This window comes from Centrocercus urophasianus, unplaced genomic scaffold, assembly GCF_019232065.1.
Source record: "Centrocercus urophasianus isolate 14NV4802_14NV808 unplaced genomic scaffold, USGS_Curo_1.0 seq_9, whole genome shotgun sequence".
Lineage (NCBI taxonomy): Eukaryota > Metazoa > Chordata > Aves > Galliformes > Phasianidae > Centrocercus > Centrocercus urophasianus.
In genome coordinates this window covers 1,329,150-1,344,108 of record NW_024885532.1, presented here as the reverse complement: position 1 = coordinate 1,344,108, position 14,959 = coordinate 1,329,150, and the positions used below count along the sequence as shown (strand labels likewise).

The 14,959-nt window shown below is 37.3% G+C and overlaps 1 protein-coding gene across 3 annotated transcripts in view; it reads right to left on the bottom strand.

Moving 5' to 3' along the window:
• The window catches only part of ABCC4 (ATP binding cassette subfamily C member 4), a 153,844-nt gene that overhangs the window by 52,799 nt on the left and 86,086 nt on the right, over positions 1-14,959 (bottom strand). The gene's annotated exons all lie outside the window — the stretch shown is intronic.

Here is a 14,959-nt window from a genome sequence, read left to right as displayed (position 1 = left end):
CAAGCAGTTACTGTGTGAGGTAAGGCAAGGATTCTAGTTCCTGAGTTTCACAACAGATAACCAACCCCTTTAGTTGAAGGCTGCCTGAACTTCTAGTAGATGCACAGCATGCAAGCAGAAGGACCTAGGATAATCACTAGGCTGCTGATAATGATAATGCGAGCAGTCAGACTGCTCTCTTCTCTAGAGAGGAGCAATGACCTACGTAATCATTTGGCAGGACGGGCTATCTAGGCCTTGTCTGGTAGAATCAGCTTATGGTTGAAAATTGTATCAAAAAGCTAAGCACAACAGAAAACTACATTACACAAAAGAAATACAGCCCATAAAAATCAGCAAAATTTATCATGTTTCTTAATTTCAGCATTTTGAAGTCTTTTGTAATGCTGTGTAGAAAACAATTGCCAATTTTATTTTTTTTTTTTTAAAAGGAGCTGATTAATTACATTTTATTGCTATCTGCACAGTACTGAAAACAATACCATCTTACATTAGAGACAACAGATGCAGAGGTTACCAGGACTCAAAAGACCTGGATGCAAGGCAAGATCACATTAATTTGTTTACAAATTGAGCCATATTGCCCAGTGTCCACATTCAAACTTGTTTCAGTTTCCTTGGAGAAAGAAGAATCATCCACTCACAGACCTGCTCTGAGACCGCATACTCTATCCTTAGAAATACAGAATATGGAAATCATAGAAAAATCAAATGCTGTTTCTGCTGGGGCCATCCCATTGCTTGCAAGTGTCATGAAGGGCTTCCCTCATGCTCTGATTAGTCACACTACTCACTGCAGCTTATTTTTCTTCAAGAAAGCTCATCATACTGCAGTTCTCACTAGAGCAAGCATAGTCTCCTAAAAGCCTCTGGGGAAGTGAGTACTCAGATCAGTGCATTCATGTGCAAAACCCATGCCTTCCCTTCATCTTCTGATGATCTACATATTCATAATTCTTACAGGTACAAGGAGTGATATCTTGGAGTTTCTGTCTCAAAAAGGTTTTGATGTACAAGATTTTTTTGTACTCTAACCACATACCAGAAAAGCATTTAAAGTGACATAACAAAACAGTAAGAAAAGAGCCATTAAAATCTGAGAAAACATGAGAATAACAAATCTGCAACAAGTCTGTTGCAGAAATGACACCATTTATATAATGCCAGAAACCTTACGACAAGTTGCAAAACGTTTGAAAACATTCATTAAAATATATTAGTAAAATTTTGAGAGCTTTAAGATGTCTCACAAGAACGTCCCCTGTTTCATCCACTGACTGCTTCCATTCCAATGCTCAGTATTTCATATCTAGTCGAGCACTTTGAGAAAGGCACTAAGCATTCACGTAGATGAATTGCTCAGGTCCGCTGGCACCTTGGCCCCGGTGGTTTGTACCCCCACTTCTTACAGTCCTTTTTCTCCTCACGTAAGCCCAAGGTTTTTATTTTTATTTTTTGTTTTTTAAATGCAGTTTACAATTTATTTCAGCATATTTGTAAAACATACAGTTAAGGGGTATCATGCAGTTGTACGACTGTTCAACTGACTAGTGTGATGTGGCAAGCCTTTATCAGCATGGATTTGACAGCTGGTGAATAGTATTGGGCCTACCTACTACCACAGGAACCATGTCATTCTGCACTTGCAGCAGATGTGCATGTAGGATCTCTAATGGTCAAGTGGAACCAAAGAGATGGCATGTGAGACCCATCAACCTGAATGTAGAAGTCCATATGCAAGCTACACAGATAAATTCCTGCCCCATTTGTCTGAACTTAGAAAGAGACAGAGCTTAAGAGGTTAAGAGGATATCTAGCAACTCAGCAGTTGAGCATTTCTCTAGAGCCTTCTGACTGTAGTGCCACGGTGCCCACTGCCTGCAGCTCTCTAAGCACCTATGGCCCAACAAGAAGGTACCTGCATTCTGACGACTGAATCTGCTGTCAAATTTCAAGAACTGCAGGAATGCAATAATGGTTTTCCAATATTTGAACAGAAGTCAAAGCATACCTCCGGAAACAACAAAAAGCACTTCCAGGGATCAGCTCATGGATACGAAGCCTTACTAATGTAATAACAGCAACTGTGCACGTTCCGGATTTCAAGTCCACAACTTTAACTGCATTAACATAAGGCACTCTCAGTCAAGCTCAGCTGTGTCTGAAGCCAAGCCAGGCCAAGAAACTACAAAATCCCACTCTGTTCATACATGCTTGGCATAACCTTTCCTTCTTCTCCTCCCCTTCCCTGACTACAATTATTTCCTCATTGGCTCTGACGAGTAACTGCATGCACAATCAATCCCTAATCACTTTTGATGATTCCCCTGTCCTATCTTTTTTTCCCAAATGCTTTCTCAGACCAGATTGTCCAGCCCAACTGTCATGCAGCTCCGTTAAAGCCCAGCTGTACATACAACCGCCTGTACTGGAACAGCAAGGACCGAGCTTCCTTGGTGAGGAAACACTGCTATGAGCAGATCAGAGAGGCAAAAACTTCCCTTGGAACAGCTGCATCCAGTGTGGCATCACCAACTACACTGTAGACTTATTTATTACTTCTTCATTACTTAAAAAAAAAAAAATAATCAGAAAAGATCCAGATAGAAACCCGCTCAGATAAAGTGACTGGAGCTGAGGTGTGTGGGTGTGTTTTTCTAAAACTACTTGTTGAATAAAATGCATGGATTTTCTTTCAGAACTGAGTTTAAAAGGTAGAAATATGATTGTTTGCAGTATTGCTTGCACGAAACCATCAGCAAGACATTTGTCCTGAATGAAGAAGCAAGACTTATGTACAGCATTTTTTCTCTTGTAACTCCAACATCTGAAAGACATTTCAGACAGAGTCCTTTTCTGAAACAGTGACAGAAATCCTCGACAGGAATAACAGCCCTCAGACAGTGTTAATTTAATTTTAGGAAAATGCACATCCACAAGAAAATTCAGGAATATAAAGACAAGCTAAGACAAACAAAGCTCTGAGAGTGAAAAAAAAAAAAAAAAAAAAAAAAAAAAAAGCATAGTTGGGCAAGAAATTAGAGATAAAGTGCTTGAAAGAAAAAAGTAAGAACTAAATACTGTAAGCTACAAAAGCTTTAAAAACAGCAAGCTCACGTTATCTTATACAAGATGCTCTCTTCTCCTCAGAATTTTGCTATGAGCAATAAGACAATGAATTTATGTGACTAAATCCACATCACTGCAAGTGGTCTGAACGTGTCTGTCAGATATAGCATGGAAATGTATCTGAGATTAACAATCACATCTTTAATGCTAGTACCCTCTATTTTTTCTGGTCTCTTTCAGACAGCTTTTCTAGATCATTGTCCTCCTGTGTGAACAAACATATACTCAAGCTTCTTGGTTTTCTCTGCCACCACCATTCTCATTCATTTTCCGTAGCATGCATTTTGCCATTAAGTGAGAAGCCTTCGTATTTCAGACCATGGCAAGTTTACTCCAATTATTCTTTAACAAGTGACCTTATAATAAAAGGGTGTTTTCTTTAACACATTGACACTGCTGTCATTTTGTGTTAAACTAGTATCCTATCATCTCTCATCTCTTTAACCCACAAGAAGGGTTAAAATAGTCTTTCTGGCACTCTGCGCCAATACTTTATGTAGGTTTCAACTCCAGCAGCAACTCTCAAAAATCACAGCTCATACATTGCCTAAGACTTCCAGATACTGAAGTTTTGAAAATGCACGATCAAGCTCCAGACCTTCTGATTTGGTCAGACACACAAAGTACTTGTTTGTTAAAGCTTCGCATGAAATAACAACTTCACACAGAGGTTATTTTCTTTTTAACAATAAATTATCCTCACTTAAGTAAGTAGTTGTCAGGGTCTTTTGGCCATGGCAATAACTTACTGCTAATAAAGATTTTCCACGAAAACACAAGGTTTTATCAGAGTCAAAGCCACAGCCTCTACTTCTGCATCTCTACATGCAGCTCCTGTTCATAACTGCTGTACATAGAAACTGCTGTCTGCTATACTGACCTGTTTGGCAAAAAGGATAAAGCAAATATGTATTTTTGTAAATGTCTATGCACAAGCAGTTTTTCTATTTACGAGCAGTAGAAACTCCAGGTTAGAAACTCTAACCTGATCTTCTGAAACGCTCTGCTATCGCACTTTGTGCCCAGCAAGCACTTCTGCATAGAAGTATTCTCAAGTGATTTGAGCAAGCAAAGCATGGCTTTGAAATGAGGACATGTAAGACAGTTACCCTTCTTGAAATTAATAGAGAGTGAGTTAGCATTACTCTAATCTGCTTATAAAAAAGATTTCTCTCTTTTGCTAACCAAAAGGTAATATATTTTGTCCAACAGTGCTAGGTTTGTTTTTTATTCCTTAAGTGTCCCCAGCCTCTGACCATACTCTTACACTGTTCTTTTCCCAAGGAAAAACTGTACACGCACATAAACTTCTCTCATAAACTAAAGAGCCAATGACAAATATGATGAATCTTTCTCTGAAACACCCGTGATGTCAAGCACAATCGTATGTGGTATTCTGAAGAAACAGCAACAACCATAGAGAGTCAAGAATATGCATATACACATGCGTTATTTTCTCAGCTTCTCGCATCAGAATCTGCCTGAAATAATACTGAAAAATGACTGGCACCAGGCAACCTCTCAGAGTTTCTCCTCAGAGCATGGAAAACATCCCTTTCCATCTCATTAGCTTAGGGATTTTGTGATCTGGATGTAAAACAGGGAGTCTAACACCCTGTGCTTCCTGAATAACACCAGCAAATGTGGTCGCTTTCTCGGCTCTTCCATTGCGTTTCCAGTGCATTTTCATTAACTCCTCTGCCAATCCCTGCCACCAAATGGGTTATTTTTTTAAAAAAAAAAGAAATTAAAGAATTGCTGGGCAAATTCTGATCCTCAGCTACTTCTCAGAATCCATTCCCAAAACTCTTGCCCAACTACATTAGTCCAATACAGTTCTACTGAGCACAGACCCTGACAAAATCAAAATGCTTAATTCAGCAGTGAGTACTTTTTTCTTTAGTATTACTACAAATTGTACATTTCCTATTTCATTCTTTGCTCGTACGTTTAGTACTTCATCAGCAGAGATTGCCTGACCATAGAATCATGGAATCATAGAATCACCAAGATTGGAAAAGACCTAAAAGATCACCCAGTCCAACCGTTCACCTATTCCCAACAGCTCCCACTAAACCATGTTCCTCAACACAACATCCAGCCTTTCCTTGAACACCCCCAGGCTCGGTGACTCCACCACCTCCCTGGGCAGTCCATTCCAGTGCCTGACCACCCTTTCTGAAAAGTAATACTTCCTCATGTCCAGCCTGAATCTCCCCTGCCGTAGCTTGAAAGTAGTATGACCAGTATGTATTGATCTTATTCTGCTCACAATCCTCTTAAAAGGCCTTTTTTCCATGGAGGGACACATACATAGAGAGCAAAATAAAAAATTATCAAATATCTTACTGCTTTCAGAATAATAGATTGCAGGAGGCAGATCTCACATCTCAACAGTAAAGGCTGCAAACCAATGGCTACTAAAAGAACCAGGAAATGAAAGGCAATTTTGACATCTCCAATACAAACTATATGGATTTCTCTGACCAAGGCCTCTTGCCCCAAATACCAGAGCAGCCCTCTAATGTTCCCAGGAATATTTCATTTTCAACTCTGTGACCTCTTCTGCTCAGTCAAGTACAACTGTTTGGCTAAAAGTCAATTCAATTCAATTTCAGCAATTTTAATAGCTTTGTGCAACATTTGAACTGTGGGCCCTTCTGAGGAACATGAGTTCTTCAGTAACACAGCTCTTCAGCTTCACATCAGTTACAAGCTTACAAACAATTTGCTGTTTGTTCTTACAATTAAAAATACAATATTTATCTACTTACTTTTTGGTGGAATTTCTGCATGTTTCACAGTGGCCTCTCTGCTCCAATTAAGTCAGAACTACGAAAAATAAAAAGCACTACAGTACCAGCTATCCTAAGAAATAAACTACCTTTTGGTAGTAACTTTTCTGGTTACCTTCTTTCCTAGCAGATATGCAAAAAATGCTTTTTAGCCTGTCTTAGGGTTTTGTTTTCCCAGACTGTCCAGAGCTTTGCAACTCTCACATAAAACACTACTCTCCTACTCAAAATAAACTCTTTACTCCTAATTCTTCAGAACAACATGCTGCTTTGCAGTCCCTCAATTCTAGGACACCTAACAGTGGCCTGACACATTCAGCACCTATACTTTAATTCACCCTCACCGGCCTCTGAACACCACCACATTTCACTGAGTTCAGTCATTCTCTGCTGGTGCATGTAAGCAAGAAAAAAGAAACTTCCTTCTATGATTATTTACTGCGATAAGTGCACGCCGTTCATAATTTACTACATTTTCTCTCCATCTGGAAGGCCTTTTGATTATGACAAATCATCAACACACCACAGCAAATAACTGATACTGAGTCCCCAAGTTCAGACTTCTCTGAGTAAGAAAACTGAAAATTCTTTCTTATGTTAAGTGATGCATGGACAACTTCATAAACTGGATACCAAAGCCAGCAAATTCTCAGTTTCAGAAAGATCTAAAACCTTTATTTTAGCATGAAATGAGTGACTTTCATAATGAGAGCTCTGCTTGTTTAAACATCAGGCTTATTTCAAAATCCAGTGTGAAAAAAACCAGAAGGCAAAGAAGATTGAGGGAAACAACTGTGGAAGAAAATGCAACCACTCAGCACTCTATTCTTCCACAGTGTGGGAACTGCTATTGTCTAGCTCTTGAAAACATTATATTGACATACAAATTTTTACAATTTCAAGAGAGCAACCCAAATTAACAAAAAACTTTAAATGATATAAAGCTGTTATGTAATATAAGACAAAGAGATAACAAGCTTCACAAAGACATTTGACATTCAGTTCCCCACTGAACTCATCTTTTTCTGCCCACATTGAAGCCACTGTGTCTCAAAGAAGGAACTCATCTGGAGTTTTCAAATCAGATGTAGGGTTCCCCACAGCTAGATCACAGCTTCAGATCTCATGAAAAGCACGAAAAAATTGTTATGTTCTGCATGAGATGTACACATAATCCTGGCAGCACATTTTTATGAGATGCAGTCTTTTTTGCTGGAGATAACTCCTTGTCTCACATGTTTGTTTTGGGAATAAATATGCATCATGATTTAACACACACCACTTATACAGTTTAGTAATTCAAATAACCTCAAAGTTTCCCCTTCTCTCCTGAATCAAAAGTAAAATCTCCAGTCCTTTTGCCAAACAGTGAAATCCTACTTTGTTTGTAAGCACACATCCTATCTACACCATATCAGTAGTTAAAGGCAATCTAGAAGATTTGTACTTATCACCATTCTGAACAGGATTGTTACACTCTATGACTGACAGCAGAATTAAAAGATTTCTAGCTACTGTGAAGTGTTAGAAATGTTAATGATCTTTGGAAGTTTTCAAAATAACAATGTTTGAGCTACACTAGAGATGTGAAAGAGCACAACAATGCTTAAAAAAAAAAGTTTAAAAAATATAAATAATAATAAAAATTCTCACTTGGACACCTAAAGCAGAAGTAGTACTGTAGAATTATTATTATTTTTTTAATATAAGTTCACTTATGCCGGAGTACTTCTTTGCTATCTTTCAGTGTAAGAAAAGCAAACAAGGAAACACCTTCTAACAGATACAAAGAGCCCAGATGAACAGAATCTCTCCGAAATTCGCATCAGTTAACATAAGAAAAATAAGTAAAGTAGAAGAGCTTCGAGATTACACAGAACTGGAGCACATTAGTGGACTTCCACAAAACTGCTCTGCTTTCTAGTAGCTGAAAACGTAAATGAGAGTAAACCCATAAAGAACACAGAGAAGGTAAAGACACACAAGGAAGCCAGATGACAAGAAGACAGTGAAATTATTTTTTCAATATATATATATTTTTTCCTATGTTAAACACTGGGTTGCATCCTCAAATTTTATTAATAGTCAATACTAAGTAATTATAACCCTAAAATATTTTCCAAGTTACATTATATTCCCACACCAATTCATTTCATTACTAAAATGATATCTGTTGCCTTGACACTAATACACAGAGAATGACGCCTGCACACAATGATTTGTTAAAAAATTCTGCCTATCAATGTAAATAGGAAAAAAAATGAGGTGAGAAAAAGAATTTGGACTGATTTCATAGAGCTGCTCTAGTGAGAACAAACCTGTAGCTTTCCCTAGAAAATTGAAGTCTGTGTAAGTAGGAAACCACCCATACAGATATGAACAATGAGACTACCTATGCAGTTCATGTAATGCAAGAGACTTATCTTTAAATTCCAAGAAATATGATGACGGGCCCAACGTAAAGACCAGCCGTAGTTTTGGCATGATCCCCACTGCTGGTCACTATCAAGAAGACTAATTGGCTGCTGGGATTTAACAATCAAGGCATTCAGCAACCAAGCAACAAAAGGTCAATAAAGGATTGCATTATTCAGTCAAGTGGCTATTCTAAACTCGCAGCTCCTGTATGTCGGTACTGGAGATACCAGTGCAAGCCAAGTCTCATTCTTCTTCCCCACCCCTTACAATGACATGGGCACGACAGACAGCTGCATTGTAACATATAATTCCATTTGAATTCAAAAGAATAAATGCAAAATGGAAAATATATACAAGTATCAAGTGGCTATATCTAAAATTAAAGTTAGCTTTCTACAGTGTTAATTTCAACCTTTCCTGAAATTAGAGTTCAAAAGTAACCAGTGAAAAAAATAAACAGTCCTGTTATTTTCCTATTTTCCTGTTAGTTTTAATTGGCCTTTTGTTGTGCACCAGCAGACGCACTGTAGCATACATCTCTGAATTTTAGTTTCATAGCGAAAGTTTGGTGAGATTTCAGCAGTCAACAAGTAACTTGCTTTAAAAAAAAAAACACAAAAACAAAGGAGAATAAACTTATTTACTATTTAAACTTCATCACACTGAGCCTTGGGATAAAATCATCATTAAAAAACATTCACTAGAAGGGAAACCCGAAGGTCTCTCCAAGATACGTGACTGCTCTGTGTACCATCTCTGTGTACTTTATAACTTGTGGACATTTAGCACAGATTCAATCACTGCTTTTTTTTTTTTTTTTTGGTCACAACATATTTAGAGATTATATTTTGCACATGCAGAAACAAATACACAAAGAACTATTCTTTTATGAGCACAAACATCTCCTGAAACCATCTCACAGGCCTACATACGAAACCTAACTAAACTGAGAGAAAACAAACAAACAAAAAAACTAAAAAAAAAACCCACCCCACCTCTCACAGGGATCACAAAATAACAAAGTCATTGTTAAACTAAAAGATACTGGAATTCCTTTTACACACTTTCCCTGACACAATAAATCTTCACACAATAAAATGCAAGGGTCAGTGGTACGGAAACAAGTAACGGCAGTTCCACTCTTTTGCACATATGAAACCAAGTGACCCAAGCTATTATTCCAGTCTGAGGCACTTTTTGTTCCTAATATCCAGATGCAGCAGCTTTTTTTTTTCTCCTTTTCTTTCCTTTTTTTTTTTTTAATAAAAAAAGAAATGACTGTGGACACCTCCTTCACATTTTCCTTTTCTTCAGCATTTTCACTTCATAAAGCTGCAGTCAATGTGTTTTGTGTGTGGTGAGAAGGGAATGGCACATTCAGTGGTGGTCTCAGCCACAGCCTACATTGGTGGCTCAAGTAGTCTCAGGATTAGGTCTTTGTGTGTGATGAAAGGATATGAAAAGTCAGTTATTTAAACGCAGTCAAGCTGTTGATTTTGGGGAGGAAAAAGGTTTTGCAATTCAGTTTTCCTCAATAAATCACTGCCCTTTTCCAAGGACAGCTGCAGATAGTTCACATGTTCACAGTGTTCTCCAAAACCAAAACAAATCATGATTTTTTCTCCCCAATTCAACACGGGAAGAAATCAAAATTAAGGCGCCATTGCATGAAGTTACTTAAATTCACTAGAAACTGAAGCAGAAAATCATCTTTGTTAAAAGGTAATGAGATTACTGAAGAAAGGGTAAGATAGTACAGGAAGAAAGAACAACTCTTTAAAATTTATCATTATAAAGAACAGAAGAGCAGAAGTCTGATATATACTTCAGCGTCCAATAAATATTCTGTTTATAGACACAATTTGCAGTTAACAACATATCACCTCGTGCACTCATCCATTGGTGCATTGATGAAGACCACATACCAAAGATGTTTAGCCTCTGCAGATCTATCACAAATGAAAGCTCAGGTACTGAAAAGAAACCTTTGACGAGCCCTCAAAAATGCAGCATCCATACTATCAGCTACTTGGGAACATCTGGGCTAATGTGCATAAAATACTACCGAATGGATTGGATTTCTAGTACTTTCTCACAAAATTACTTTATTCTATTTCTTAGTTGATCCTCTCTCAAACAAGTACGGGATGTTTTACTAATGCTGCACTGAGCTAGACATTGTTAACCATTTTAACCATGATATTTCAGATTCCAAGCCCCACGCCTATCACTGGAACCTGCATCAACAGAGGTGAAGGCAGGAGGAGGAACAGCAGCTGGTTAAAACACTACAACATCAGCTGGTATTTTCAGAGAATAAGAAAATTAAGTCACAAAATTCCAGTCATTTTAAATGGTACTTGACTTCAGTTAAAAAATTCTTCCTTTCAACTTATAAAGAAGATGATCAAGTTCATATCAAACAGAGAATGCACTTCTGCAATTATTTATATTTGGGTAGCTCTTGGAGGCTGCTGTCAGGCCTGCCTTCTGATTAAACTAAGAAATATATAAATACAGTATACAGATCTAAATGAAGTAGGTGCTCAAATCCTCTTAGAAGAATTTAAAGCACTGTAATGACCCTTACATAAGCAGTGACATACCTGAAGAGACTGCAGGATATGTAAAAATACGTAACTCAGAGAAGGAAAAAGAAAGGGAGATGGAGAACTGAGGCTGAGGAGGCTTACAGTACTGAAGTGAGGGGTTAAAAATAAGCAAGCTCACTAGCAAAAATACATCACCATGGTCAAAAAGTTCATTTGGCTTTTTCACTATCTGAATCAAGCTATAAAAAATTAACATCTGATTTTACAAATACATTCCATGCTATATTTAGTAGAAATAAAAACTGTTGTAAAATTGCTTTTTAATTTTCACAAAGAAGTGGTTCAGAAACTTACGGCCAACCAGAATCCAGACCCTTTAGCAGGACAGGAGAGCATACAATTTGTTCTCTATGTTAATGAGTTCTGAATGGGACTACAAACATAGCACTTAAGATATCTCAGTTAAATTACATAACTTACCTTTGGTTTCTTCTCTGTTGATATGCTTTGTGCTACTCACTGAGCTCTGTTCAAGTGCTACACAATTACATACACCATAAAAGTGTTTTCATAAAGGAGGCTTACTCCTGATTTATGAATCTTCTGAATATGATATTTTCTGTGAATGGATAGTCAACTGCACAAACAGGACATTTCCCATTAGCTGTTAATGTCCTAAGTTACGATGAAATAATGAGTGCCTCCTCATAGTGAGGACAGCTTTCTGCCCATCTCTCTAAAGACACGTATGCAATATTCTGCTGCACTTAAACCTAAAGGAGGGAAGCTATGGACAGAGGGAGAGTTGGTGCTTTGGGAGCTACTGCAAAGCAGCATTCACAAAATCTAACTGGGTTTTCAGAAAAGTACACAAGACCTCTAATGTAATTCTGAGCTTGCTACAAATCTATTTTTTCTTTAACAACTAAATATACAGTAACCATCCACTGACTTGAACATGACTAACTGCATCTTCTTCATTAATCCAATGAAAGATGCAAAATATTTACTTCCTTTACTTTAAGGAATTAATTTTCATGCAGTATAGCTGTCTAGACTAATCATGCTCATTATGACTGTAGCACAGTGTATAAATCTTATTAGGGACTCAAAAAGAACATTATCAACTTATAGCATTGTCTTAAAGTCTGCATTTAGAGTAATTATGGTGTTCTTAAAACTAGTATATTTTAATTATTAATGTATAGGTACTGAAACGGGTTCGTATTGTAGCTTTTGAGAGCTCAATTAGAATTTGTTTATTTATATATAAATTAAACACTCACTTGCCAAAATAGTAAAGGGCTGCAGTGCTTCACAATAATCCTAGTAATAATTCAGAAAAAAGAGCACTTCTTCAATGCAAATCCGCTCAAGAAAAGCTTCTATGCACAAAGTAAGATGAACCAGTTACTGCATTGTTTATTAAGTTTCACTTGATTCCTCCTGACAACCATTTAAACAATGAATGTTGGGAAATGTCTCTCAGAGAATCAGCGACAATGGCTGGGATCAGAGCTTTTATATTTAGCTAATACTGTTTTTAGAAAGGAGAAAATATTTCTTCCTGAAGGGATTATAGGAGGTCTTATAAAAGACACCTGCAAACAAAGCAAGCGACAAAAGATCTCTATCATAATTGATAACAGTTATCCTTTGTACAGATCTGCGCTTCTTCAGAAATAAATATTGTATCTTTGCTACTGAATTTCAAAAGACATCAACTAATCAACGAGCTTGCTGATCAGGAATAATAAGTTTTAGAAAACCTGACAAGAAGGAAGTGTTCATGTCTAATGGATAGCAGCCTATTATTAAACAACAGCAAGTTCCTAAGTTTTCTTCTCTCATATCAAAGGGCACAGGCAAGCTTTCAGCCTGTATTCATTTAACAGTGTACTGAACATACAACATCTTCGCTTTTGTTTTTGTTTTGAAAAAGAAAAGTTTTGGCTTAAAATACAAAATTTCACATTTTAACTTTGCCCCTTTTTTTTTTTTCCTCCTATTTTTGACAGTTTCTTAGTAGCCTAGTTAAAAAAAAATTAAGCAGCGTGAGGGGAAACGTTTGTAACATGCAGTTTACACTACAAGCTTTGAAGAAGAAAGCAATCACGCATAATGCAGCAGCTTCTACACCTTTATCACAGATCAGTTATATTTTGTAAGCGTGTACTGCCTGGACTATGTGTACACTGGTCAAATAAACAGGCTTCCCAATTCCCTAGTTCTCATGTACTTTGCATACAGGTTACCTCCTTCCCCAACTTGCTTTTGGAACAAAGCAGTTGTCTCTCTCAGAATAAAAACTGTGTCATTCTCTAGACAATTTGCTTCAGGGTCTGCTCCCAAAAGAAAATATGGACAAGACCACACCAGCTTTGGGTCCCTTCTGTTTACATGAAGTTCTCTAGCATTTTCCCAGCAAATTTTGCATCCTCAGACAACCTCACATGCCTTAAAACCACATGCCAGGGCATGCAAAACACCCACTCAGTTTCTTGCTATAAACACATCACGCAAGTGGGCTGCAACACAACCCTCACACTATTATACATGCACAGAACTAAGGAAAAAGGTTAATCTTTTTATCTCAAGATTTAAGGCCCAGAGGATGCTCTGGCCAAGAGTGGTATGTAGTACACAAGTTGTCCAGTCTGCTGTAAAGAACACAAATGTGTGGAAACTCTTCTGCGTTGCTTGGCCTAAGGGCCAAGGACTTGTATGCAGAAAAAATGTTTTTGACTTTGTGGAAGTAACCCCTATGTTAAAAGAGAAGAGGACAAGGATTGCACAACAGCCTGATGCCTGATCTTCCAGCCAAAAGGAAAGGCACTTACATACTGTCCCAAGAGAGCTGAAATAAAGTATAATATTCTGTCTAAATGATTGTTAATGAGACTGAAGAAAATTTGGGATCTTTGTAAACTGTAGAAAATGGGTAGTGTACTACGGAAAATGTTGGTATTTCATTTTCAGGAAATAATTTATCAAGGCCTTAACATAGGAATTTGAATTCTTCATATTTGCTATGAGCAACTGTAACCCACCCACCCACCCCCCCCACACAAAACTACCCAAGAGCAAAACAGCACTTGCTTTAATTGTCAGGTAAAGCACAGTGCCCTCCTTTATTCCCCAAAATAGTATGACGCGCTATAAAGCTTGAAAAACAACTGCATATTTCAATTCTAAGAGCTTAACTACAGTAGGACAGCTCTTTGGAATCTTTTGTTTTTTTTCCCCCGTTCTTGAGTTCAGCATTAACAATGTATTTAGTCTTGCTTTTATGAACCTGCAATGTCTTTGGCTTAATTTTAAAGAAGTCAAAGCAAAGTTGAAATCCTGATTGAGAGAGGAAGAAAAGTTAGCAATCACACCTTAATAAACATTTCTGATTGAAATATTACAGGGCTGATCCACTAAGTGGATCCAGAAGATCCACTAAGTCATTTCTTTTGTCTAGCTTCCATGACTCTGTCTGTTCTGTGATTCAAGTTACTTTGATACAGTACAATCAATCCTTTTGTTGCATTATGCTTTTCACAGAGTTTTATAAGGAGGATTAACAGAAACTGCAACAGAAAAATTACCTTGGTGTCATATATAATCCTTTCATCATCATCGAAATCTCAGTGCTTTGTCCATCTTTTTTTGTCTGTAGTAACTTATTTCACTTGTTCCTATTAAGGCTATTATATTCACCTTATTACTACTAATCTTTTCTTTGTAAATAGCCACACCTATTTTAATCCAAAATGGTGTGGTAAGCATTTGATTCTTTGTGGAAGTAGACACATAATTAGGTTAATCTGTGCTATCTTTTCATGTGAGTTGATTGTTTCTTTACTATGGACATATTTCTTATAACAGCAATAAGCTTGCCAGATTGCTTGGAGGCAAATCAGGAGCAATTTACCAAGCATGTAGCTACTATGAGCTGAAATCCTGACATAATAGCAAGCTGTGTATAGCCACTCCTACCTGCCAGTTATTACTCATGTTAGCTTTTTACTGACACACTGAATTTCAACCACACCTTTCTTTCACAAACAAGCACTTTCC